The sequence below is a fragment of the Micropterus dolomieu genome, linkage group LG18 (genome assembly GCF_021292245.1).
Source record: "Micropterus dolomieu isolate WLL.071019.BEF.003 ecotype Adirondacks linkage group LG18, ASM2129224v1, whole genome shotgun sequence".
NCBI classification, from domain to species: domain Eukaryota; kingdom Metazoa; phylum Chordata; class Actinopteri; order Centrarchiformes; family Centrarchidae; genus Micropterus; species Micropterus dolomieu.
The window spans coordinates 32,406,933-32,433,773 of NC_060167.1; the positions used below are offsets into that span (position 1 = coordinate 32,406,933).

Consider the following 26,841-nt stretch of genomic DNA (forward strand, 5'->3'; position numbering starts at 1 on the left):
GCTCAGTATGTTAATATCTATTATTTGATTAAATATTAAAGGCCTGCTTGTTGTGATGACAAACCAAACAGCGAATTATGTGATAAAATGCTTTGCAAAACCAGGAACAGAAACCACTCAGTGAATGGAACTGATATGGCAGCAGTTCCATTTACTGCTTATACTGTTGTCCTATGTCCCATTTCTACTTTTCAACTAAGAGCATCCTGGCCAACAGTCCTAACAGCACTTCTTGCATTGTTTTTCTACACTTGAATGAGTTGAGCTGAAAATTGCAGGCAGTTGCTGACTGCAGCGCAGTGTTTGCCGTGGGCTTAGTTTTGCCCACCAGGCTTAAAAAAAATCATTCAGTAACTGATTTGTCAACACTGCGAGCCACATCTACATGCTTTCTGTATGGGTGCTTGTATGTTCTAAATGTAATGGTCACTATCATCAAAATGGTCATATAGAAATGTGCATAATTTATATTTCGAGGACACCAAACAGGGTAATACATATGTTTACAAAATTAAATCAACACATTTTTTCACTGATAAATTGCAAAATATTCGTCAAATGGAATTAAGATGAGGAAAGTCCTAGTCCTAAAGTGTTTAATCCGTAGACAAAACCTTTGTTAAAACAGTCACGATATTTAATTCTAAGCAGTTTACTGCTTTAACAGTGATGACATTCCATGTGCAAAGCATGCAATGGGAGACTACTTCTATTCAAAACCATAAAAACTGTGATCTGAGGATAAAGGATGAAGAAAGTAAGACTAAGCTAAATTAGTCTTGTAGTTAAATGGTAAAACGCCTTTCTAGTCTTCCGACCACTCAAAGCGCTTCACAATACATGACACTTTCACTCCATTCGTTCACTGATGGCAGAGGCTACCATGCAAGGTGCCAACTGCACATCAGAAAAGAACTAACGTTCACACACACTCACACACAATGGCGGGGGGGGTTCAGTATCTTGCCCAAGGACACTTGCATACTGAAGGAGCCGGGGATCAAACTGCAGACCTTCTGATTAGTGGACGACCCGCTCTACCTTCTGAGCCTGTACATAACAAGACGTTTGTTTCAGTGAAGTAGCTCCTTACTGTTTGAAACGGGAAGACAGGATTATTTTCCAACCAAACTGGCAGTTTAGATAGGTACTTCATGCAAACTAGTTCATGGGACGGTGTTGCAGTACAAAAAAAAACAGTTCAGACCAAGTGACAGAGATAAAGAGTCCGTGGCATCTGTCTGTAGTCTTGAATTTTATATATTATCAGAAATCAGCTGAATGTAATTAAGCGAGTTATTGGGCCTCTCATTCTCTTCAAAGCGCCAGCAGTGTTAAGTGAGCCATTCTGCATAGCTGTTACATTTGTGTTAAGTTGTGCCATCTTGATCAGACAGTTACAGGCGCCCTCCTATTTGCCTGAGGAAAAGGCTCACTGGCCAGACACAGCATCTCACTGAGCACGCCACAACCTGCCCAGGGGGAGTGTGAGTGTCTGCGAGTTTGGGTGTGTTTATATTTTATCCTCAGGACCCCCAATTGTTGTTCATTTCCTGTACAAAGACAAAATAAGCACATAAAGGCCAAAATGTGCTCTTCCCTGGCCTTCAACAACATCACAGCACTTTTCCGCACAAGTGGCTAGCCACAGATAATTATACAATTAAAACAATTTTCCGCATCTATCTGTCAGACTGATCTAATTCACCATTCGAATCACACTAATGGAGTAAGCCTCTTTCTCTCGCCTTCCCCAAGCAAAGCCTTTTCCTGTGTATCACGCAACACAGCAAAGCCATCTGCAACAGAGGAAAACAGAGAGAGCCAAGAGGAATAGTGTTGTATTTGTTCAGCAGGACGTTAGTGAATAAAGTTAAGACCCAGCAGTTTTCATTACGACCCATAGTGCAGCGAGGAAATAGGGAGGTTCATTTGAATGTTGGTTCAAATTAACCCTTGGGTGAAGAACAAAGAAGAAACAGAGTGACCCTCTTATTTTCTGAGACAACACTCCCTGACATTAATAATTCATCATGACAAAATACATTACCGGGGAAGCTGAATGTGAAAAAATTAGTTGAACGTGACAGAAAAACAGTCGTATTAAAGCTGACATTTGGCAGCAGCGTTGTGAAAAATAAAATGTAATCTTTCATTGTTTAAATGAACTGGAACATGCATTGCCAATTTAATATTCATATTGAGTCCAGTGTCTGATCTGAAGAGAGGTATGAACTAACATTGTGCCATTTAGGTAGACCCACACAGGGTGTGAACGACAGGGAGGATTTAGCCAAACCTTGACCTGGATATCCTGCATCTCTGTCCACCCAGTGTGGACAAAGAACACAGATAGGAACTACTCCTACACCAGTTCAAGGGAAATGCTTGCATGGCGTGGCTCTGTCCTTCCCAACCAGTTACACCAAGTACAATGGCAGCAGAGAGTTTTATGTTTATGAGCTATCCTGATGGGGATACACATATCCATTAGATATGAGTCCGCCTGTAGAGGGGGTCTAGTATTAACCCACAAGCAAGTGCCCCATCAGCAGAGAGGAAAATGCTGCCTTTTATGGCAACAGATCACAGACTCAAGCCATTGGCCACAAAGCCCACAAATGAGGCGTTAAGTGTAGTGGCAGGGCAGCAGAGAAAGAGAAATAGAGAGATATGACCCTCTGCTCAACCATGCATAAATCTGCCCTCTGCCTCACTTTCTTCCTCTCTACCACTCCCCATGCAAAAATACATCAAAACATGCTTAACCACCAAACAACAGTCACCACAAAATAACAACTGTCACCTGCAGCAGAATTCATTAAAGCATTTGTAATGATGCAGCCCTGTAATGTAATTCTTATAATTGAATATTAATTCTTACACAACATTTGGAGAGATTCCTAATGGACGTTTTCTGTAATTAATTGCCAGATAGAGGCAGGGCTAGTGCGGCAAAGTTAAAAAACACAACCTGACATGGAGATTGGGAAAGAGAGTGCGGAGAGGGGCCTGCTGGGAAAGGTTTCATCATCGTGCCTGACCCCCCCTGCTGCTTGCAATGGCAGGAGTTGGGGGGAGCAGGGATGAGATAGACTCCTCTTCACAGTCAGAGATTTAATTGCACGCAGATTCCATTACCTCTGCACAAATGTCACATTCTCTTCTGATCAGGGGGCACCGCAGCCACTGGCAGCACGGCTGGCAAGAAGCCAAACTATAGTGCAGAAAGTGTTCAGCCAATCAGGGCTGCCAGGGCCGAGAGAGGTGAACAGAGGGACAGAAATACGACAGTACGCCAGAGATATTAAAAAACAAAGGAGGGTCACGAACACAAAGCAGCTGACGGTGCAACATTCAGGTAGAGGGTATAATGTATTAACAGATATCAAATATTTAATTGATTTCAGGGGTGCAATTAGCTGTATTTATTATTAATATTACTATTACTGTTACTACACAATTTCAACTGGCAAAGGTTGGCAAATATAGGTGTAATATTCAAATTCATAAACCTCGAAGATCAAACAAAATGACATGCCTATTAAGGCTGCAGCGGATATTTTCATTATCAATTCATTTACCAATTATTTTCCAAATTAATTGATTAATTGTTTGGTCTACAAAATGTCTATGAATAGTGAAAAATGCCTTGAGCCCAAGGAAATGTCTTAAAATGTCTTGTGTTGTCCAACCAACAGTGCAAAACCCAAAGACATCAGTTTTCTCTCAGAAACACTAAAAAAACAAAAACAAATATCCACATTTGAGAATCTGGAACCAGTGAATGTTTACAACTTCTGCTTAAAAATACAATTGATTTATTGACATCTTGAAATGTAAAGAGGTCCATGACAAAAAGAGTTTTCCTTTGGTGACACAATTTGAAGATGGGAAAAAGGTAATGAATTGCAATATATCGCAATATGTTAAATAAAATCGCAATAATATCGTATCGTGACAAAAGTATTGTGGTAATATCGTATCGTGGGGCCTCTAGTCATTGACACCCCTAATAAACAGATATGTTCATGTTCAGGTATGAAGATTATGACACTATAACCATATTTTTTCCTGCAGGGCATCCCAGTTAGCTCATTTTATGGCAGCAGAAAGACGATTAACGTTATAGAAGTGAGAGAGAGGATGAGAGTGATAGAGCAGTGGTTCTCAAACTTTTTCACATCAGGGACCCCAAAACTAACACAAATTAGACCACGGACCCCCATGTGACAAGGTTTTGTTCCAGGGTGCAATCCATAATGATTATAGTGTAAAACATCTAAGCATTAACTTGCAAGATCAATAGAATTGGAAAGTAATAACATATTGATGTAATATGATGCAAATCTATTGAATGGTTGTGATATTTACTAAAGGTAGCACGCCAACCAGCTAACTTTAGTCTGTACTTGCCTGCAATGCCACTTTGTACCTCAAGAGTCACTATGGTGTTCAGTATATGTTTGAGCAATCCACAGTACCTGAAAGTGCAGATTTTTCATTTTAAAATCTATATTCAGAATTAATAGGGCAACGTATCCTGGGAGATACAACTCATAAAATCTGAAATAAACAAAATATTGAAAACATTTTTTTGGAAATGCTTTACTTGGTTGCAAATAACATACATTATAACATTTTAATATTTTTTACAACTCATTTTCCACTTCTGCCTGCTTAAGGTTAAAAGCTCTGAATCAGGACCTCCAGGATTACTGGTTGTGAAGTAACCCTGATTGGCTCTTTTTAAAACTAAGAAACAGCCATTCACCTTTTTAAATCACTGGCAAATCCAGACATGTGGGCAGCGATTCATAGGCCTGGAACCAGTCTACACAAAAACAGTCCTGGAGTTTGATTTATACAAAAAAAAAATAAATGCAATATTGGTCAGTAAAATCACAATAAGATATTTCCCCCAAAATGCCTGCCCCATATCTGTACAATTTGTGTCTTTATCACTCATATCCATGCTCACTGGCCTAAACAGCTGAACAATAAAACTGATGAAATGCTCAGAAAACATCTGTTGAGATCTGCTTCAAGCTAATTATGGACTGATTCAAACAGCCTAATAGTCAGACTTAACAGTGTTTGGAGTCACTTCACAGACAAACAGCACACACATTACTGTGTGAAATAAGAGACAGGGTGAGTGGGAGGACTGCCACATACCCTGATCACTGGTGCAGGACAGACTGGCACTCCATTCCTCCAATCAGAATTCAGCTCACAGTCTTGGGGGCAGGACCACAGGGGTTTCACAGAGGGCACTAACAGAGAGAGAGACACAGAAAGAGAGAGAAGGAAGGAAGGGGAAAGATACAACTATTACAAACAGGAAGTGAAAGGTGGGGAAAGCCCCTTCACCTGGTCCAATGAGCCCACATGTACAGAAATTACATAAGAATAGGCAAAAGTAAAAGTGATCATCAGCCACAAGTATTTGATATGTTATGACACACTGATTCCTCTTGGCACCTCCTGGCCTACATGCATATAAAATTATCTTTCATATCAAAACATGCAGATATGCAACTATGACGGACACACACATGAAAATACTAGAAAAACTGTTTGTATCACATTAACTGGTTTCTGAGGTTCATTTCTCACCTTAAAACAGGAAACATGTCACAAAGTTGACCTTAATTAACTTTTACAATACCCACATAAAAAACTGTGATGCATTAATTTGATATAGCTGTTTGTGTTCTCAATCATTTTTATACGATAGACAGTAAAGTAAATGAAGTGTAATTAAACAGATCATGTTTATTTGTTCTTACGCATTCAAAGTTCCCCAATAAGAAAAAATATGTAAGTTCATTTTAAATACATTACTGATACCACATTGTAAAAAAAAATGTCATTACAACAAGCTAACAACATAAACATGATGAGATAGTTACTACAAATGGTAATTTAGCTACTGCAACACACTACAAAGCTACACATCTGAGTGCTCTGGAGAATGCATTCACAGTTAAGCCTTTACAGTGATCTACAAACCCTGCAGTGGTCTCCACCTCTGTTAAAAAAAAATATTATTTATAATATTACATGTTCTTACATACATGATGCATGACGTGTACCACTACAAAAACATCTGAAACAAGCTGGACATTTTGTTTATTCAAATACTTGATGTTAAGCTCAAATGCATTCATCTGTGGCCAGATAAACAAGTGGAAAGATGCTAATGACTTCCAGATACAGTTCAGATCATGCAAATGAGGCAGCAGAATGGATGGCTTCTGGTTTTGTCCCTGTCACAGGAGTCATGGCTGCATGTGTTGCTTGTTGCCCTATGATATATGTGTGTGCCACTTTGCTGTTTAATGTGGCTGTGTTTGCAGCCGCACAGCAAGGCAATTCAGCTCCCAGTTAATTGGCCTGTTCCATGAGAAAGTGTCAAAAACCAAATATATAACTCTGTTTCTGTGTGTAGCAGTGTAGCTCTCCAACCAGACACAACAAAGCCCAGCCCCGACGTCCCAACTTCTCATAATTCACCAGTGTGGAATTCAACTAACCCCATTAGTGCAGCCGTTGTTTCCACAGCCAGTCCACATTCCTGGGCCTGCCATCGGACCCAGATTAGACCCTTCTGATTGCTCGGTTGCATCTCTGTCATTACTCCCAAAAATTCTGTTGATCCCAACAGACAGCTTCCCTCCATGGATTTATGGTTGCGCTATTGTTTCTCTATGCCCCTCAAAAAGGAGCACTGAGATCAACGACAGAGGGCATTCAGCGACTTCAGCCGACGTTTCAAGATGTCAATAATAATGCCATGTCTGTCACATACAACTTACTCAAGCTTAGGAAAATACTTGATAAGAAGATTCAACGAGGATGGGATTCATGTAAAATAGCATGGGAGGGCATACGATAAAGGGGACAGCTAAGTGGATGACATCTTACTGTGTCATCTGTGCATAAAAAAAGACTCAACAACCCATATACTGCATGCTAAGATGCCAACATAAGGTTCAACACCAACTGTAAAGCATTCTCACTTTGTGGCATTTTGCATGCCAGCTGCTCAACACTCAACTCACTCCTTCTCTGGAAACATGTGGTTGTAATCCCCCCCTTTTCACTGAAAATACAAACTATGTAAGTTTATGAAGAAACTCCACATCTAGCCACTTTGCAGCGTGTGTGTTAATTGCCACTCATTTGTGAGTTTCCAGGCAAACCAGAAAGGCATTTGAAGCTGTCCATCCGCATTGCGGAGAATGAGAAGGGTCAGAAATTGGTCAGTCAGGTGCCAAATGATGGTTTTTGTTACATAAATCAGTACAGGCCACCTGCTGCACGTTTGAAAACACAACCTTTGTTGTATAGTCTCACTGTCGTTTTCCCCTCCTTAAGCTCTCTCCCTCCTGACACACTCCATGACAGTCAAATCAGAGCCAAACAATGGCTCTGTATCAATCAGTCAAGGAAGTCTAACTATAGATTACAACTGAGCAAGTTTGACATTGACTGAAAATGAATTTAGATGCAAAGCATTGATTTTTAATCCCCTTCAGCACCTAACCCACCTTTGCCTGTCTTATAAGCATATGTGTCTGGGACTGAGTGCATCCAGAAGTTTATGGGCTTGTAAGACCTTTATTCTATTTCACATTACAATCCTGATTCAAAAGGTACACTTCTGCAGCACCCTAATTATCTCTTGGCATCTCTTCTTCTATAACTTGGTGTTGCCAAGGATGTTTGATAGTACATAAGAGCTGAAGCCAAATCTGAAAGCAACATCTACAAGGATGCAAGTCAGACGTGTTCTCGCCAACTTAAAACAAAATAAGATTTGGCACTGACTATGTGTCAGACAGTTATCATATCAAGTATGTATGTGGCCCTTTATTGATGGGCATCAATGCTGCGGATATATGAATGGTGCCATTCATCTGTTTTGTGTTGTCATGTTACGCCACAAATTACAATGGACAACATCAAGTCAAATTGTGAAAAAGAAGTAAATCTCAGAGTGAAAATAGAGAAGGGCACAATTAAGCCATGCATAAACAAGAGATGCTATTCACAAAAGACCAGCACCCATATAGTTGGAGACATGGATCTGCAATGCAGCCTAACTAACTTACAATCCTTCAAGTCCAGCCAGTGACCAGGTATTGCAGACTGTGACCGCACTGGTGGACACTGGTGCTGTATCAGATCAATAGCTTGACCCATTAAGTCACACCACTCCCAGTACCGCATATAATAAGAGCCAATCTTTGAGAACACCCATGGGTGACCCATGCTGCTGGGGACAATTACAAGAGAGTGGTCTTTCAGGGCCGACGCCCACTTGACCCGGTAGCGTAAAGACGCGGAGGAGATGCACATGATTTAAACTCCTCCCCAAGACGTGCTGACAAGGTTAGAGGGTCAAAGCAGACATTAACAGGTCAGTGTGTGGCCCACTTGGGAACAATTACTCCCAGTCACAGCTAAGTGGACACTTGATTGAACACGACGGAGGCAGGACACACTTCCCACAGATAACAATCCCCAGAGCCATTTAGGATAAAAAGCCCTTGTGATACAGCCTTTATGGGCAAAATTCATCTTCCTTTTCCCTTTTAAAAGAATGTGAGAGTGTGATAGAGAGCCATTCTCTGGGAGAGATGAGTCTCTCAAAGCATTACCATTTTCTAGCAACACTAATAGCTGCTTATGACACAGAAACAATTACAAGGTGACTGGGAGAAAAAGCTAAACAGTGGGACGAGCTGTTAAGATTTCATATTTCATTCATGGAAAAAACAAATATCGCAAGAAATTGCCGTGTCTTGCAACAGACACATATTTTACGATCACAACAGCAGCAGCAACACAAGACAAAAACTAAAACAACTTCACATAGTGACATAAATGTACCATCCCACAATAAATCTCTCATCTCTAATTAACTGTGTGGGTGCTGCAGTTTTGTTTTTATGCTGTACAACCTTTAACCTACTGACAGTTTGACCCCTCTCCCACCACAATGACCAATACGTTGCCTCGAAACATCTGGCAACTTATGTGTAGACAGCAACGAGCACCCTCCCCAGTTCGGCGTCGTGTCACAACTCTTCAAAAAACTAGCGTGTTTCATAATGTGTGTGGGTTTAACATTTACTGTAGAAGAAAAAACTAAACAGATGTTTTAGAGTAGCTTCTGCGGATAAAATAGCAAGCGTAGTAATGTGCAAATGGTCACTCTTGTCCTATAGTCTCTTCGTACACAAATAGGGCTTATCGATCGAACACATTTCCCCAGCATTTGCATAAGCTGTGTGTTGTTTGTGGTATTGTTTCCTTTGTTTTTCAGGGGCTTTGTTTATTTGTTTCTCTGCGTTTACTAAATCAGTTTCACATTGTCCCTCGATCTGCAGCGGTGGCCGGTGCTGCAGCTGCTGGTTGTTAGTGGCTGGAGATGATACAGTTCACCACTTCTCCAGGAGACAGCCAGCCCAGAGACCAGCACAGCTGCAGAGCAGGAGGCAGACTGCAAGACGCAGGGAGAGAAGGCAGAGAAGAAAAGAGACTTTGCCTTTGTTAAGATAAGATGGTAAAGAAATCACTTTGTTGACCAACGTATATCACTCCAGAGGCAAAGCTCAAAAACTAGGCCTAACTCCAGCAGAGAATCTCTCTCCCCTATCTCTCTATCCCACCCTCCTCATTAACGGGGCTCTTTTCCATTTAATCTAGGACCCCCTGAGATACAACCTTTCCAAAGAATTCAGCAAAGTGACACAACATTAGGCAACAGGCTCACCGGCTGACCCACTGGTTGTTGTGGCAGTCAGCTTTATTCCCCAGGACCATTTTGTAACCAAGTGGGCATCATGTGAATACCATCTGGGTACCACTTATTTAAAGCTGGCAGAAGTCCCGTGGCAGTCAGCCTGGCAGTGAGGAGAAGGGAATAAATTGCATCATTTACTTAACATGCATTTACCGTTGTGCCCGTTAAAAGCCCATGACTAAATAATTTGGGTTTTTTTTCGGGTGCCAGTTTCTGCTGTCAGCCAAACTGCGTTGTATGTGCGACAAAAAGAGCAACTGTCAAAGCGCTGATAAAGGAGATATCGAGATGTTAACCACATGAAATCGCATTTACCACCAAGTATAATAACAGCCCTCAATCCATTTACACCAAAGAAATCTCCCAGTGCGTTATGCACTGCACAAAACCCATAAACAGACAATAAACACATTGTAATTATAATGCCAACTCTTTAATTACGTGTGTCATTTGGGGATGGTCGAGCTCACTAATTGTCAGAGTGATGTGAAAGGATTGGGGGAGGCAAGAAGGAGATCAAGCCTCAGGCCCAATGAGAACCATATTCCCCACTCTCCAAGCACGTTAGAAGGCAGAAAATTCAATTGGCACGGTTCCAAAGAAGAACAGTCCAAACAGCCTTAATCAGCAGGGACAAACTCCATGCAAATCATTTACATTAGCACAAGTGGAGAAAAATATCTATGGTTTCATTTCCAGAACATGAAAGCAAGGAAAATATTTGCCTCCTGTAACCTCAGTGCCAGGCGTCTTTGTCTTCAAAAAAGAGTTCAGTTCAGTTCCACTGTGAGTCAGTTGCCACTGACCAAATTCTGTATCTGATGGGCCATAAAAGGAAAAAGGCAGTCATCTAGTTAGATTTAGTGATATATAACTTGATTTTGTCATTTTATGGCAATTCTACTTTATTTTCGAACAGAGGAAACAAAAAACAGGGACAGACAAAAAAACGCTGAAAGTTGATGACTGTCATCCTATTATATTGCCAGTGAACAGTAAACTTAATGCTGAATATTACACAAAAAAAATGCCCCATAGTTGGTACTACAGTTGACTTATGGTGTGTATTTTCATCCTGTTAACTCTTACTAAACCATTTCAGCTTACATTTCAAAGCAGCAATTGTATGTTATTTATGTTATCTCATGTTGTTTTATAAATTACCTGTGTGAATATTTACAAAAATACTTGCTAAATTGGAGAGCTAAACAACTTCCTTACGTCAATCATTCTCTGTAGACAGGACACCATAGGCTACCTACCAGAACTTCATTTTCGCGGTCATTGCATGATGCCAAAGTCTGTAGCGCTGCTCCTCCAACACGCTGTACAGTGGACAATGTTAAGTGTTTCAATGTTCAGATGAATGGCATGAAAATGCAAATAGGATTATTGCATTTAAATTTTTACTCAAATAACACATAAATATGTGGAAAATTATGATGTTATTGTGGAATTACATTTTCATTTTCAAGTTTACATCATCATTTTAATATAGCCCTCTTTGGGCTTCCATAGTGATCACCTCCATACAGATATTAACTTGTTTTTCCAAGTCTGGTCAGATGATGTGGAATATATTTGCTTATTTATAGATCAGAGTCCAAACAAGAAGTGAGTGGCCTTGAATAGCCTACAGTATTAGCATATACAGTATATGGCAGTGGTGAACAAAGTTCACAGAGTGAATTATTGAGACTGCTGTAAGTACAGTGCAACCTGAAAACACTCATCAGCCAAGGAATGAGAAATGTCAGTTAAGCAATGAGAAACTGTCTCCACCATTGTTTACATATTGACTGGCACTATGCGGTTGGCCCTGATGAGAACAACACACAGCCTTCAATGGCATGACCTCACTTGGTGGAAAAAAGAGCTGTAACTGTGAATCTGGTAGGAGGGTGTGGCATTGCAATCAATGAAGGTGGAGAAACTTAAACACAAGCAAAACAAATCTGTTATTGGTTCCACAGCATGAAATCATACATTAGCTAAGCTGGTTCTGAAACAGTCGATCCTGCACCAGCTACTCTACAATTTACTGCTCAAATTGTTCTCACCTCTGCTTTTTCCATTCCTCTGTCTATGTGAGGTTCAACTGAACACTTCACTGTGGCCTGCAAGGTATTTTACACGGGACTACTATTGATAAAAGAGATCAGAGCGACTGAGTGAAAGAGAAAGAGTGCATGAAGGACAGAGAATTTTCATCCATCTCATATTCTAATGTAGCCATTATGCTCTAAAAGGAGGCCGCTCATCTATTCATTTTATGGAGAATTTTCAAAAAAGATGACACTGCAAGAGGGCTGGTCGGAGTGATTAAAATTCTTTGAATTAGCCCTTCAGTCACTGCATACAATTGTGTATAAAGTACACAGAAATGCACTCAGAATCCTGGCCCAAGACCTCTCTGTAGTAGGATATGAAAAGATTGATTTACTTATTTCTAACTGTGAGTTGTTTTCAGTGTGAGGAATTGATTGGTCAACACATTAAAAGCCTGTACATCATGCACTCCGTATACACTACATGAAAAGGCTTTTATAAAACTATCCAATAACTGATTGCTTCAACCACACCATTTTTGCAGCATTTACAACAGGTGCTGTAAATTTCCAACAAAAGGCTGTAAACAGTAAATAGTAAATGGTTAACGGTAGCAAGCTGGGAGGAAATCAACTCTGGAACATGTATGCACGATGCAGAAGGCCCAATTGTAGACCATGTTCATGATGTGGGAAAACATTGAAATAATGTGAATCCTTTCAAGGCAAAGTGATCGTTCATGTCGTCTAAAAAAAAAAATTCAAATAGAATATGCTGTGGTGGGAATGAAAAAGCTCTCGTGATTAAGTTACAAGGACAGTTTTAACAAAAGATTGCAATTAAAATATTTTCAAATATTGTCAAAACACGTTCACAATAAAACATTTGAAAAGCTTTTCCCGCAGCAAACTGAAATCTAAAATCTATATTAAATTTAAATAAGTGAATAAATAGAATGTCAAACAAATCTGGGTCCCTTTTTTAATAGCCAAACCCCATATCTGATGTGGTGTAACACTCACGTTTTCTACCCGTGTTTGACTAATACACAAGCCACCGCTATCACAGGTTAATCAGAGACTCATATCAGCAACTGACGTTCTATTCACATCAGAGCTAACGTAGAGAATCAGATTTTTTTCTCATGCTTTTTACTATAGTACTGGAACAGAATAAGTACCAAATAAAGTTTCAGTTCCAGTTCAGTTTCTCTCTCTCCGGCTTGCCCACACATCCACTCTTTCTATTGTTCTCTTACTTTATCTTGGTCTTTATTTAGACTTGCGTAGTCACTTGGATAAATGTCTTGCAAGCAGCAATAACAATCAACAAATTTTTCATCCCTAATATGAACATGTGCTCACCCATTCGCAAGAAAGCCGGGCAGTGTCAGGGTCACGAAGCTAAGTCGGCATTAACTCATTCAGATCAACTGCAAATGGTTTATGAAAAGAACGTTCAAGAGCCTATGTGTGTGGGCTCTTGTAGAAAAACTCACCTGTGACCTCCAAAAAGTCTGCACAACATTAACTTTTTGCTTGTTCCTCCCCGCTGTGACGCTTGTTTTTTTTACACATCAAGTTTTACACATGTGCCTTTTCTTACTGTCTGCCGTTATGTCACCTAACGACTGGTGTGTGTGTGCATGCTTACTGTCAAGAGGTAAAGCACATTGGTCTTAAGAAACAGAGTAATACTACCAGCACTAGGTTATTACACAAAATGCTGCTGATCCTATAATCATTCAAACCGCATTTAAAATGAACTGACAGCTATGATGGATCCCTAACCATTCATTTCATTTCATTGAGTAGCCTATTCAGCTGCTTCACTTCCCTGTGTTGACTGCAACGGGACCCTGACAGTAACTTTGTGGTAGTGGGACAGAAGGAGGATGGGTTTCCCACTCCCAAACCCAGATTTTCCTCCATTTCTTGCTGCATGTCAGACTGCTATGCACGCTGCTGTATGATTCTGGTGAGACCTTTGCAGGATCAGCGGCAGCCACTGCGGCTGTCGCCTCCCGTCTAAAAGGGACTTTACACACATCCGCAGCCTCTGATGCTGAGCCACCCTGTGAAAGCCACAGATGTATCATACCTGACAAGGATCTCTGTGTGGATCTCATCTTTACACTTACTTGATAAACATTAGCTTCAAATACTGCACATGCTGCAAGTCTATATACATCCAAATACTGTCTAAATATTACTTAAAAAATCTTCAGTCCCATCATCAGGCTTGGCTTTTTATACCAAATTTCAACTAGTTTGCTTTCTACTGGGCTGGAGAAGGACAATCCCCATCCGTTGCAAGTCCTAGCCAGGGATATGTTCAGCCAACTGGCTACAATAAACAAAAATGTTGTTTTGAAAACTGGGCTGGGATTTCATTGTGACCTTTTGGCATGTGTTTCCTCTGGCAAAGACTCTTTTGAGTCGTTCAAAAATTCTGCCATGACCTGAGTAAAGGCTTCACTGAACATACCAAATGGAATCTTATTTGGTTAGTTATAAATGGAAATCTTCCTTTCAATTTTAACCACTCACAAAATGAAAATATATTGCCAATCTAGGGTTATAAGAAATGGAAAAGATGTATATTGTTTTGTTATTTTTTTTTTACAATATTTGAAAAAATAAATGATTGTGAAAGTGTTTCCTAAAACAAAATTCTGCAATTAAAAATATATCTTCACAATATTTAACACTGACATATTACATTTTTTGTACAAGAATTTATTTAGAATTTTGGTCTAATCATACAGAAAGACAATAAATTCTATTACTGAATTTTCACCCAGCCCAATGAAATTTGGTATCAACAAAACCATATCTAAGTGCTAATTTAATCACAAAAACAACAAGTGTTTATCTAGTCAGCACATGCAGCAAACGGTTAGCCACACTGTCTGCTTCAGCACATAATTCCATCCCAGGCTAATCTATTGACCAAAATGATAAACAAAAAAATAACTCCTGTGAAAATAACCATCTCCAACGGAGTGGTTTGGGAATGAAGCCCCACCCTGTTTACAACACTGAGAACAAAAACAAACTCCCTCCAAGGAGTCCGGGCAAATGCAAGTCACACACTCCAACCATCACAGGCAAACAACAACAACGTCTGAAGATCTACTGGGAGAGCGGGCTATCTAACAACAGCAGCCTGCACACAAACAAGGTGTGCATTTCTGTGTGTCTGAGGGAGTGAATTGGAGAGCGAGAGAGAGAAAGCGAGAGTTGGTGTGAAAGTGGAATTGAGTAGCAAACAAAGTCAAATACCACCCCCACCGCCCCAGTCTCAGGTCAACTGAATCATCAGGAGTCAGGGAAGATACCGTCACCACCTTCCATGAATAGCTCACAAAACCACATCAGTATGACTTCACCGTGGCAAACCCAGTAGTTTGAGAACACTCTCCCTCAATAACCAGGGGACTCTGAATGAAGAGGTAATGAATCTCAGTTAACAAGGCCATTATCAGTGAAGGAACTACATCATCAGGAGGGACTCCAAATCCATGAGGCCCTTACATCCACTGGCCTTTTATTGTTGCTATTAACAGGTATACTGGTAACTATTGTACCCAAAAAAAAAAGCACACAGATAAAGTATCACGCTTTTGATCTCACACTGTACATCATCACAGTAAACAATGAGACTATATAAGGGACACGGGCCCAATTAGCCATCTCTGCTCTCCGCGGTCAAGTATTTAAACAGCCTGCTAGGATGATAATAGTAACCTGCATACTTTCATCTGTGCTCCAGACTCATCAGTGCAGTAGCACCTCTGCCGAAGCGCTGCACTGCATCTTGGGTAATTACTGCTCCCCAATTACCACCCAGCTGGTAAATATATATCAAATAAACAAGCAACAACCCGTCAATTAGGAGCACCCTTTTATAATGGGGGGTTCAAAATTATGTTTTATGAACAGACAGAAGAAAACAGTGTGAAAACGGAGCATTCAACTTCAAAGTGAACTTGTATCAGATAACCGCAGTTGGGTTGAGTACATCTGAACATAACAGTTTGTGAAATAATTAAATCACATGTGTTTTTGAGGCAATTACTATGCGCGCCTAATTAAAGGTGTTTTAATTGCGAAGAGGGCAAAATATACGACATGGGAACAGTGCTGTTCCACAAAGAAAGGACTTATAAATGAAACATAGCCTTTTCTTCTTGGATGAGTGAAGATGGACAGTAACATTGTTGAATTCAAAGGCAAAGAGAACAGCTGCAGTAACAGTCTGTCAACAAAATTTGCATTGCTGCTCTGTCCTCATCTCCATTACTCTCTCCTGTCTCTCCTCAAGCCTACGGAGCTGCCGGCTTAGATCTGAGTACTCTGATGGCTTATCACATAGCGAGCAGCAGGCTAAGCCGGAGTGATGCGCCCAAAAGACATGATCAAAGCACACCAACTTTCCACCCAGCAATGATGATGGAAGAGCAGGCCCTGCCATGTTATGTTTCTTATTAGGCTGGGGCTGCCAACTGAAAACACAGCCAAGAAGTCAAGGATGAGGCCCTTAAAGATGTGCTCCTGCAATCTTATTTTAACATTACGCTGCCTACTACAGTTAACAGGGTCTAAGTAACAGTCTGACATTTTCACATTAGTAAATGTCTGTTTTGCTACTCTCATTCTCACATAGATATAGCATAATAATGATTTAACCTATAGCCACATTATCAAAGCTTTTTTTTTTTTCATCTATAAGCATCCAGTTTTGGACAGGCCTTAAGATCTAAAAACTTTGGTGCAAGTTAAAGTTTATATATTTCCAGCAGTAGGAACATCCAGTTTGTTTGGCATAAACAGAAGAACCTGTGAGATAGCATGAGCAGCCACCACAGCTGAACAGAAAAAGAACACCGCTAGAAAGCTGCAGAAAAGTGTCAAACCACACCACTTGTCATCAAAATATCAATAGAAATTAGTTGAACCTTTACAAATTTCAACTTTAAAGTGGTGCTTCTTCTTACACTCTCAAGTCACCATGTCTATATCACATGCCATCAGTTAGACCACTTCTTCAGCATGAATTTGGGAATAGCCATAACCCAACATTAGCTGCTCCATGAACTCAACTGTCGCCACATTTTTCTCATGTTCTGACTTTTCTAAAATTGACAGAAAGCAAAATGACTTATTAAAGTTTTAGTGTAGACAACAAACGAAAGCGAGAGACATCTTTTTGGAGTGGCGGGATGCAAATGAACATAAAGTTTCAAACAAAAAAGTTTGAACATAGAGAAGGATCACAAACAGTTTGTCATTCTGGGGCAGCAGTACCACCTAGAATGACAAACAAAACAACATGTGAGCATGTCAGGTTATGTCAGAGTAATAACCAAACCTTCTCAGTGGAAACATTCATCAACGCCTGTTTGATAAAAAAAAAAAAATGCTAAAAATGAACGCCACGTCATAAACACACAGAACGGACAGCTGAGAGAAACAGGTGCTGAGGTTTCGCCTGGCAGCCGAGCACAGCTTGTAGCATATGGTTTAGCCCCTGAGGTCTGGATGAAAATGTTTGTAGCTTACCTGCATCATTCCCAAAACAGACAAGTGCTGAGCTATCAAGGAAACTTTAAACTGATGTTAAGTTATTACATTTTAAGAGGCTCTTGCACTCACTCAAAATAAGAACAGGGAATTGTGTGCCTAAAAAAGAACAACCACTTGGTATTAAATAAAGTATATGAGGAACAAAAATAAGAAACAAATAAGACTTCCACTGAGTCTACCAGCAACACAATACACATAATTATCTAATAATTTTCTGAATTGACAAAGTGTTGCTTCTTTAAATAATGTGTGAACAAAGGTGTAACAAACCAAATGTAAACATCTTGAATAGGTTCAGAGTTTCACTACACTCTTTATTACTACCCTAATAAAGGTGTCAAATCTCAACGCAAACCACACCACAGTGAAATGTCAACACCCCTTAATGTTTTTTTCTTTTATTCCAAGTCCTCTTTTCCTCTTGTTTGAAAAGAGTCCATCAGGTACATGCTAAAATCCACGCTACAATATGTTGATATTACTCTGGGACTGAGAAAAGTAATTTTTTCTGGTACCACTACAACATAGCTTCTTGATATACTGTTGCAAAATGTTATGCAGCCCATCTAGCCTAACTCAAACGTAACAGACACTGCATGCACAACAGACCCATTATTTATTAAGATAACAACACTACTTTTATCTGAAACCAACACACCAATACCTTGACTTGATAAAACGAAATGTTTAGGATACTTTGATGTTTTCCAACAATGGACAATCTGTATCCCAATGTTGTACTAAATTCTTGCAACACCAATAGTAAATTCATTTTGTAACTCAAGATAATTGATTGCAGTTGCATGCTCTCTCTCTCCTTCCATGCAGACGGATCACATTTTTTGTAAGCATCCTTTATTATCCCTTTATTAAGGATAGATGACAGTAGCAGACAGTAATTAATGGCTGCATGAGTTAATGGCCATCCTGAAGCATTTTGCAGTCTCCATAGAGACTGAGAAGCTGCACAAAGCACACCTGAAGCTGTCCACTCAGTGACCAATCGCATTCCCTGGCATGGAGAACCGTCTGCCCGGGCACACCACAGGGGCCGGGACACTCTAACCTTTACCCTGGAAATATTGTTCTCCTTTCCTTTGTTATCACTTCCATTCATGTAATACAGCACTAATGAGCACACTGTACTCTTCCCCCTTTGTGTTGTGTGAATCAAACATGCAAAAATCACATGACAAATTCATTTACCAGAAAATTCCCTTTATTCATCTGTCACTTGTCTTGCTTTGTGCAAAAAAATGTTTCAAGCGACTGGTTTGAGGGCGTCTTGCATCTGAAATCAAATGATGCCGGCAAATAAATCTGATAGAAACAATACGGCAAATGCAGAACCTTATTCCCACACTGGACCCAAAAGGACTCTCCTTATCATTCAGCTGCAAGCAAGGGTGCACTGTCAGTTTACAGCCCCTTCGTACCCAGCACATTTCGATGTGTGTTCACAAATACTGAGCCGTCAGATGAAAGAGAGGGCCGCTCCTCTCAGGGATGGGAGTCCCCACACTGAATGCATGAGTGAGTGATCTTAGCAGTTCAACCTCAATTCTCTACAAAGAAGAGCCTTAGCCCCCTTCCTGAAGAGGCCAAACTAGAAACAAGGGCTTTCCAAATAATACAAAAACCCAGATTGGTGTGTTGAGGATCTTGCATCATTACAATGCATACAGCTGCTCTTCCTCAAATTTCAAGCTTTTTCACTTTACAACTCAATTTATTCAGCTGTAGTATGGGGCTGAGAAAGTAAAGTCATTTTTGTTTGTAGAAGCAGACGCAGGGGACGGCGTTAGGTTGTTCCCATCAGAAACAGCAGAAGTCTGAATGTCTGTGTGTAACAACCACGTCAAACAGCAGGCCGGGAAAAGTCGCAAAGAAAGTTCATCCTGCGTTTTAAAACCTGGGTCAGCATTTGCGAAGGTCCATTTCTGCATAAGTGAGCACACAAACCCCAGTGCCTGTTCAAATAGTCTGCAGCTCTCTCTCAGGCAGCTCATGACAACAGCCCAGCAGCAGCACTGTTTGATCTCCAATGTTTTCCTTAATCTGGGTTGTCAAGGTTCGCTTGTTGGAGGCTGTTTACTTTACTTCTCCTACAAAAAAGTGTTTTTTTTCCCCTCAGACAATGACTAATCCAAAGACCAAGAAGGAGGGAGCACTGCCAGCAATAGTTGTTAAAGCTGCAGTTTTCCTTTTGTAAATGTTCAGATGGTTTTAGTCCTGCTGTTGCCAGCTGCCGACTTACTGTATAAAATATTAGGGTGATATTCCATTATTCTACGCATCCAGTTCACTCTCAACAGATGTACATAATCTTTTTTTATATAAAATTGTGTATTTTGTTGAAAATACTAATTCTGTACTAAATCAACAGGAATGTGAGTTGCCTCCACAAGACATTTTGTTTATTGTACATGTACATTTATAAGCTGCACAGTAAAATTCATTATCATATTGGTTACTGGTGTGCATTTGTCTGTAATACCACTGTTTTAAAATGTTAATTAAAACAGAAATAAATCAAAAATATTTTGAATATAAGTTGCTTATATATAATTGCTTGATTGTGTTGTTTTTAATGTATTTCTACAATATAAAATATGGTTGTTCAAGTAAATTCCTTTGGACAGTTTATTAGGATAACGTAACGTTAGTCCAAAAAACTATTTACTCCCCTTACCCACTATAGCAACAACAGGTGACTCTTAATTGAACAACATTTAAACTCTTTCTTTCCATAAGCGACGAGAAAGTGCTCTGACACTTCAGCGTATTTACAGTTAAGAAAACGGCCAACTGTATCTATATCTGACTCAATAAAACCACTCTGTTCAAACTTTGAGCAATACAGTTAAACCATGTCAACAACGTTGAATGTTGAGGTGTGACTTTAAATCGTCACCGCTATAATTAAAAACGAATTCACTAAATCCTTTGTGCTAATGAAAAGTTAACCATGAGGTGAATATCCGCTTTAAACGTAACGTTATTGTGTTACAGCCTTATCGCTGAGCAGACAAGCCACGCCAAAACAACAGCCTAGAATAACGCAAATGATGCCAAATAAAAGTCGACCTGTTAAACTGAAGCTATAGTCTATTACAGTGTTAATAACTCTAGTTTAGCGCAGTTGTGATGTCTTCCTCCGGGCTTGCGGAGTTTGGAGGACAGCTAGCACGTGGGGAAAAGCTCCTTCCCTGGTCTTACTCCAAAGAAATCACGGCACTCAAACTTCCCTTTCACCGTGTGAAGATAAAAACTTTTACGGCTCTATCCTTCACATGTAACGTTGTAACTGCAGGCTGTTAACGGCTATCGGTAACCAGCACTTTATACCCAGCTTAGGTTATAAAGACGCGTTTCCCCCGGGATCTCGCGAGTAGCCTCAACTAAGTTAGAAACCCAACTTTCCAAAAGAAAGTAGAGGACACAACACGTAGTAGTTACCAAAAACACAGCTGTAACAGCTGCTCGTTACGGAGATATTAAACAGCGCTACCAAATCCGCCAACATGATAATAATACAGGTGTTTGTTTATTTGTTTATTCCGCTAATTGTAACAATTCTAGAAAACAGCAGCAGAAACGAAGGCAAACTCCGTGTTTGTGTACCTATTTGAGTGCAGAAGCGGCAGCAGGTATCAAGACACGAAACAGCAAGGCTAACGTTAACATCATGATAATAGTGAAACTTACCAGACTGGAAAACGCTTTACAGCAGCTAACAGGCGCACGCGGAGGGTGCCGATTTGCTAGCATGAGATTACGAACCCGTGCACGCGAGCTTGTGTACCGAGAACGCGTGCGACAACAAATCACACCGTAAACACCAACAATATATTACTCCGCCCGCCTCGGTGTTGGTGTCGAGGTGGAGGAAGGGGGGTGGGGGGGGGGACTAACTAACTAACTTAACTACAAGGAGAAAAAGATAATCTTACCGAGGGCGTCGAAAAAAAGCGAAATGTAGAGTTTCACACTCGCTGCCTCCCAGTCCGCCTGGTAGGGAAAGGCACACGCTCCTTTCTTAATGTTGTTATTAGATTTTAACACGCCGAGAAAAAGAAGGAGGAAAAAAGGAAGAATCGCGGATTTGGTGTTTTTGTTTTGATGTTCCAAGTCCGTGACGTCATATCCACCTGCTTACTGGGTAAACAACGTTCATCGCATCGCAGATCCTTCATAGAAACATCACAGTCAGAAGTACAATTCAGTAGCACTTAGTAGCACTTAGCAGGTCCTTTCTATGGGGAAATGTAATGATATGCATTAGTTTTAGCTGAAAGTGTGACAGGAGAGAGGGGGCTGTCAGAAAAGCTACAATGTCTAAGCTGACTAATTACAGCTGAGGCAGAATTAACTTCTATTATTTCAGAAATTTCTCCTGTCTTTTTTCTTCTTTTTTGATCTGAGGTTCATCATAACTGTTCCAGAACCTCACTGCAAAACAAAAAGGAACAAAAGAAAGGCTTTGACATAATCATCAAAGATGTTTTAATCTCTGCTGTGAGGAGTTTTAACTATTGATTGTGCGGTGGTGTTATGGTTTTGAAAATGACAGTGTAGATAACCACTGTGCATCTTTGGTAAGTTTGCTGTGGTTATATTTTCTAACATGTAGGGGCCAATTCTTCATAATATTTTGAAGGGGGACATAACTGCATCTAAATTTCAACAAAGTTAAGAATACTTAAATCTTAAGAATCTCTGCCTGCATGGCATATTTGCTTTGTGGTTGAAATGTTTTGCTCACCCCTAAACAGTTTCCCTCAATATGACAGTCACAAGAACTGCAACAACAGTATGACAGTGATTAAAATCTGTTACTTGCCCCTGAAGATGAGAATTATCATGGGCCAGTTCAACAGTCCAGTTAACACGCATTGTAAAGCAACATTAATTTAACCTCAAGAGAAAATATTTTAAGTTTTTTTTGCCCTTGATCAAGGTCTGAAAAGCACAGCTCATTTCGCTATGAACTACATTACATTTATCATGGCTGCATCTGCGTGGAATGCTGCTGGTGAACCCTCTTCAGAAAGTCTGTTTCTTAGTAGAGAGCGCCACCCTCTGACCATGCCCTGTCACAGGAAAAATGAGGCACGCCAGTTGATTTTACTTCATATTCTTAATCCTCTATTGTGTCACTATACTATTTTAGTTTTCTGTAGGATCCATACAACTTCGATGCGTGGCTGTGTTGGCCTGAGATATGTAGGAATGTTCAAAATCAAAATGAATTACAGACTGAGCTGCAAATAAAAAAAAAACAATGCTTGGAAACTTTTCAGAGCATAGCATTAACAATCACAACCCCCTTTATTATTATTATTATTATTTTAAATGTACCTTCAAAGTTTATTGATATCTTTCAACATAGCCTATTATATTCTATGTTTTATCCAGATTGTGTTACACATGAGCTACTGTAACTGCTCAGTGACTGGCACCAAACACAAATTCTTACAGGAATGCCAAGTCACAGTCACTGTGTTGTATCTATTAAAACATGCTTGCTCTACATGGAGCAGTGTAGCCCGTACTGTTGTGCTATGAGCACAGGCTCCAATTCTGCTTTTAATGTGTGATTGATCACTTGGCACAGAAAGATTGTCTTCATCACACTTTAGATATGTCTTCATTGTTAATATTAAACGCACAGTTCTGGGCACACCAACAACACTGACATACAAACACAATATTTCATGTTGCCTACATACCCGCAATACACTGCATACACAAACAAACTATAAAATTTGGGGAGAAAAACATTTGTAATTTTCGACAATTATGTAACTGCATCATATCCAGAAAATAATCATACAGTAATAGCCATTTAAAATGTTTTTCTGAAAGCATATCATCAATGGCATGGCAGAGTATGGCATAACAAGTGCCATATTCCTTATGTAGAGATGCATTGTAATGAAAAATGAAAAATTTGACCTTTTGACATCCCTGAGTGATGATCTGGCTGTTTTAGTGGTGAATTCATGATGACAGTCTTCTACTTAATGTAATTTGATCTTTTATTGCATAACTACATTATTCCCATTATATTCCTAACAGGATTTGCCGTTTTGTTATGATTTGTAAACAGAGCCAATCCTGCAGTCTTTCATAGGCTTACTGCAGTTTTTCAAAAGGTTGTAAACACAATGTCTGATGTAATTAACGAGAAAAATTCAAATACATGTACAGTGTTATGAAGACAATCTAACACATAGCTCTAAGCTTTCTAATTCTTCAGTGGCTTGATCTGCATGTCAATACTGGATCTATGAGCTCAGCGGAGCCCAACAGCCATGTGTCTGGGTCTGAATTTATTATCATGTTTTGTTGGTGTCACACTGGTGATGTGTTGTGTGGATTAAGGCCCTGACTTGATGGGGTGTAGTTACAAATTAATTGAGGATCACTATCAGTTACGTAACAGCCTCTCCACACATGCACATGCACACAACAAAGTAATTAGCTTTCTGTTAATTAGGTAATTAAGCAAATGAATAGGAGCTCCTCTTGATTCCCAAAGGGGGATGGATGGCTTTCATGCAGTGTTTTTCCCTCGCTGCTGGGGGCTGTAGCATTCAACATGTAATGAAAGGGCTTCTGGATACAGATACAGATAATGACCAGTAAAGAACTGTCCAATGAGTGAACAGATACCTTGTGTACCATTCGGCAGTTATAGATACTTAGGTGGTTGATGTAGTGTGGCAATTTTTTACTTTATTTCCAGTCATCAAACAGAAATAAATAACTAAAAAAGATCATCGTTTTATAAGGTTATAAGGTTAAATTGCACAAATTCCACTCTTTAATTCTTTAATTCCTTTACCATGCAGGTAAATCTGAATGAATAATACCTATGTTAAAGGGACTAAATGATTGAATTGTGAAGAATCTTACCGATCTAACGACGTGTAGCATGTCCATATTGAAAAACATTTAAACATTTATATTAGTATGGACAATCTAAACATAAAATCTAAACATTAAACTAGCTCAAGTAGGTGACCTGGTGGCCTTCAAGAGGTGTTACATACAGAGAACTTCTATAAAAGCCAGACCAGGCTTCTAATTGAGACCTGCGTTTATTTGTAAAAAGGAGAAGCTACACCAGGTCTGTTAAAGGGACAATTTTCTAATCGTTTTTGTTTTTCAAATTACTAAGCACATAAGCTGTAGATCACAAACTTTCATGGTACTGCATTTAAATCAAAATGTCGTGTTCCTCATCCAAACTCGAGGCATGGATGATTACCTAGTCAGAGGTAATGGTTAAATGTTATATATGTCCAATAGTCTCAGGCTGACAGGTCAGGAGTCAGGAATCAGGAATAAGGAATCGATTAGCTGTCTGCCTGTGAACCTAAACTGTGCCCCCTATTTGGTGGATGACTGATAGGGGCATGTTTACAAGTTTACAGTTATCACACAAATTCAGCATTTATTGCGTTTAGGGTTAGGGTTAGGGTTAGAGTGACCCTCCACTCTGCTTGTCAGTATAGAGATGAATCAATATAAAAGAAAGAAGGTGTTGTATTTAATTTTAGCATGTCTTACACACATCAATAATTAAAAGCAAATGCATCATTGCATTTAAATGTGGCACAACAAATGCCATCAGTGCCGTCTAATTTTTAACTACCATACATTGTAGTGGACACCATACACTTCATCAACAATTCAGTATGTATAGTTCTGATAATAATGTATGATGATATAATAATAATAATGCAAGTGATAGTGAAGATAATTTACATCTGCTTAGGCGTGAATGGAAATATAGATCCAATCTCTTTAATGAAAAAAAAAAGAAAAGGAAAGGAAAACGTAACAAAAATCACACTGGTATCTTGTTGCATTTTAAACTTTTTTTTTTAGATGAAAACTATTTTCTTTTCTATTTGTTTTGTTTGGAATGTTCCTGATGTGTTGGGTTTGTCTCTGTACGGATATAAATAGATTTAATGTCACCTAATCTAGAAAGACTCATGTTAAAAATTATGTATCTTAAAAGTGACTTTTCAATATGTCAAATATACTGAATATTCGTATACAGCCGCATGAAGTATTTTATAATCAGTTTCTTTCTCATCTTGTCATATGAGACTTTTTAGCCTTAGGCCTAAAAATGTCCTGCTGACATGAAGCAATAAAGTATAGTGTGACACAACTGTATATCATATGGTGTGTTGCTTGACATATCATACATCACCGTATATGAACAGTCTTACTTAATAGTATTTCATGGGATTAACTGTTTAATTGTTTTGCACATAATAATCACGTTTTCAACATTGGAATATTTTTTCACAACTGCACATCAGAAAAGCTCTGTTTCTGTGCAGCCTCGCTCCTCACTAAAAATGTCAACAGCAAGGAGAAACAAGGGTAAACTAAATAGTTATTTAAAAAGTGTCACTGAAACTAGTAGCTTCAAGTATACCATTTTACACAGTGGTGTGTGTATGTGTTCCTTAACTATTGTTTTTCTTGTACATTACCTTTCTGGTCATTCTAACAGGGAAGCCCTCCTATCACATATTCTTCACCAAACACATGCACACATGAGGCCAGAAAATCAGCTGGCAGCTTTTTTATTTTTGATCCAAGTGTTTACAGCGAAGGGGTCTGATGTCACTGTTAACATATTAAGTGCTAGCAACAAGCTTTGACCAGCATTCTGGTTTTAGCATTTGAGTAGTGTAAAACCATAACACTAAACTCATTTTATAACAATGCAGGTAATGAACCTAAACACGAACAACTAGCATAGTTTCGACAGCATCATGGAAGGTTTTGATGGTCTTTAAAACACATATTAGGAATATTCAACAGGTTTTCATGCAAGGGTTTGTCTAACTGAGGAGTTGCTCTTGAGATGCAACAACATTTTGTAACAAAGTGTATGTCATCGCACGTCAGTGCAAATCATCGAAGAACAGGAGCGTTTCCCTAAAGATGAAGAAGCTTTTCCTTGAAGCTGCTGCTAGCAGTGTCAGCTGTTATTTTTTCCTCTAATCATTAGAGCAATGCCTGAACCCACTGGCTGGTGAATCCATATAATGTATGACTCTCGATACAATCAAGTTTGTGAGATGGTGAGGGTGCTGGTCCATACCAGCAATTTTAACCATTTCAATTGGCTGTGAAAGTGCAGCTCAGTGTAGGCATGATCAGCACAGAGTGGAGGTAGATGCACTCTGCACAGGTTTTATAAATTACTGACAAGCCTTCAGAATGCATTTTATAACCACAGGGGACAAACTGTAGAACACTCTAAAACCCAAGCAAGCTGGCCGTGTAATTGCTCGCCCTTAGCTACTACACAGGAGACATTCACATCAAATCTTGTATATCTTGTCAGAC

The 26,841-nt window shown here is 39.5% G+C and overlaps 1 protein-coding gene across 15 annotated transcripts in view; it reads right to left on the reverse strand.

Annotated features, from left to right (window-relative positions):
- Positions 1 to 21,578, reverse strand: part of foxp1b (forkhead box P1b) — a 150,462-nt gene extending 128,884 nt beyond the window's left edge. For 14 of the 15 annotated variants that reach the window (XR_006829119.1, XM_046076255.1, XM_046076252.1 and 11 more), the window contains exons 1-2: positions 21,163 to 21,283; positions 5,179 to 5,276 (exon numbers count right to left, since the gene is read on the reverse strand). The gene's annotated coding sequence lies outside the window, so the exon portion shown is untranslated. Of the gene's footprint in view, positions 1 to 5,178; positions 5,277 to 21,162; positions 21,284 to 21,407 lie in introns of those variants that run through there. The other variant, XM_046076244.1, reaches the window with a different exon arrangement.
- Positions 21,579 to 26,841: the final 5,263 nt, after the last annotated feature.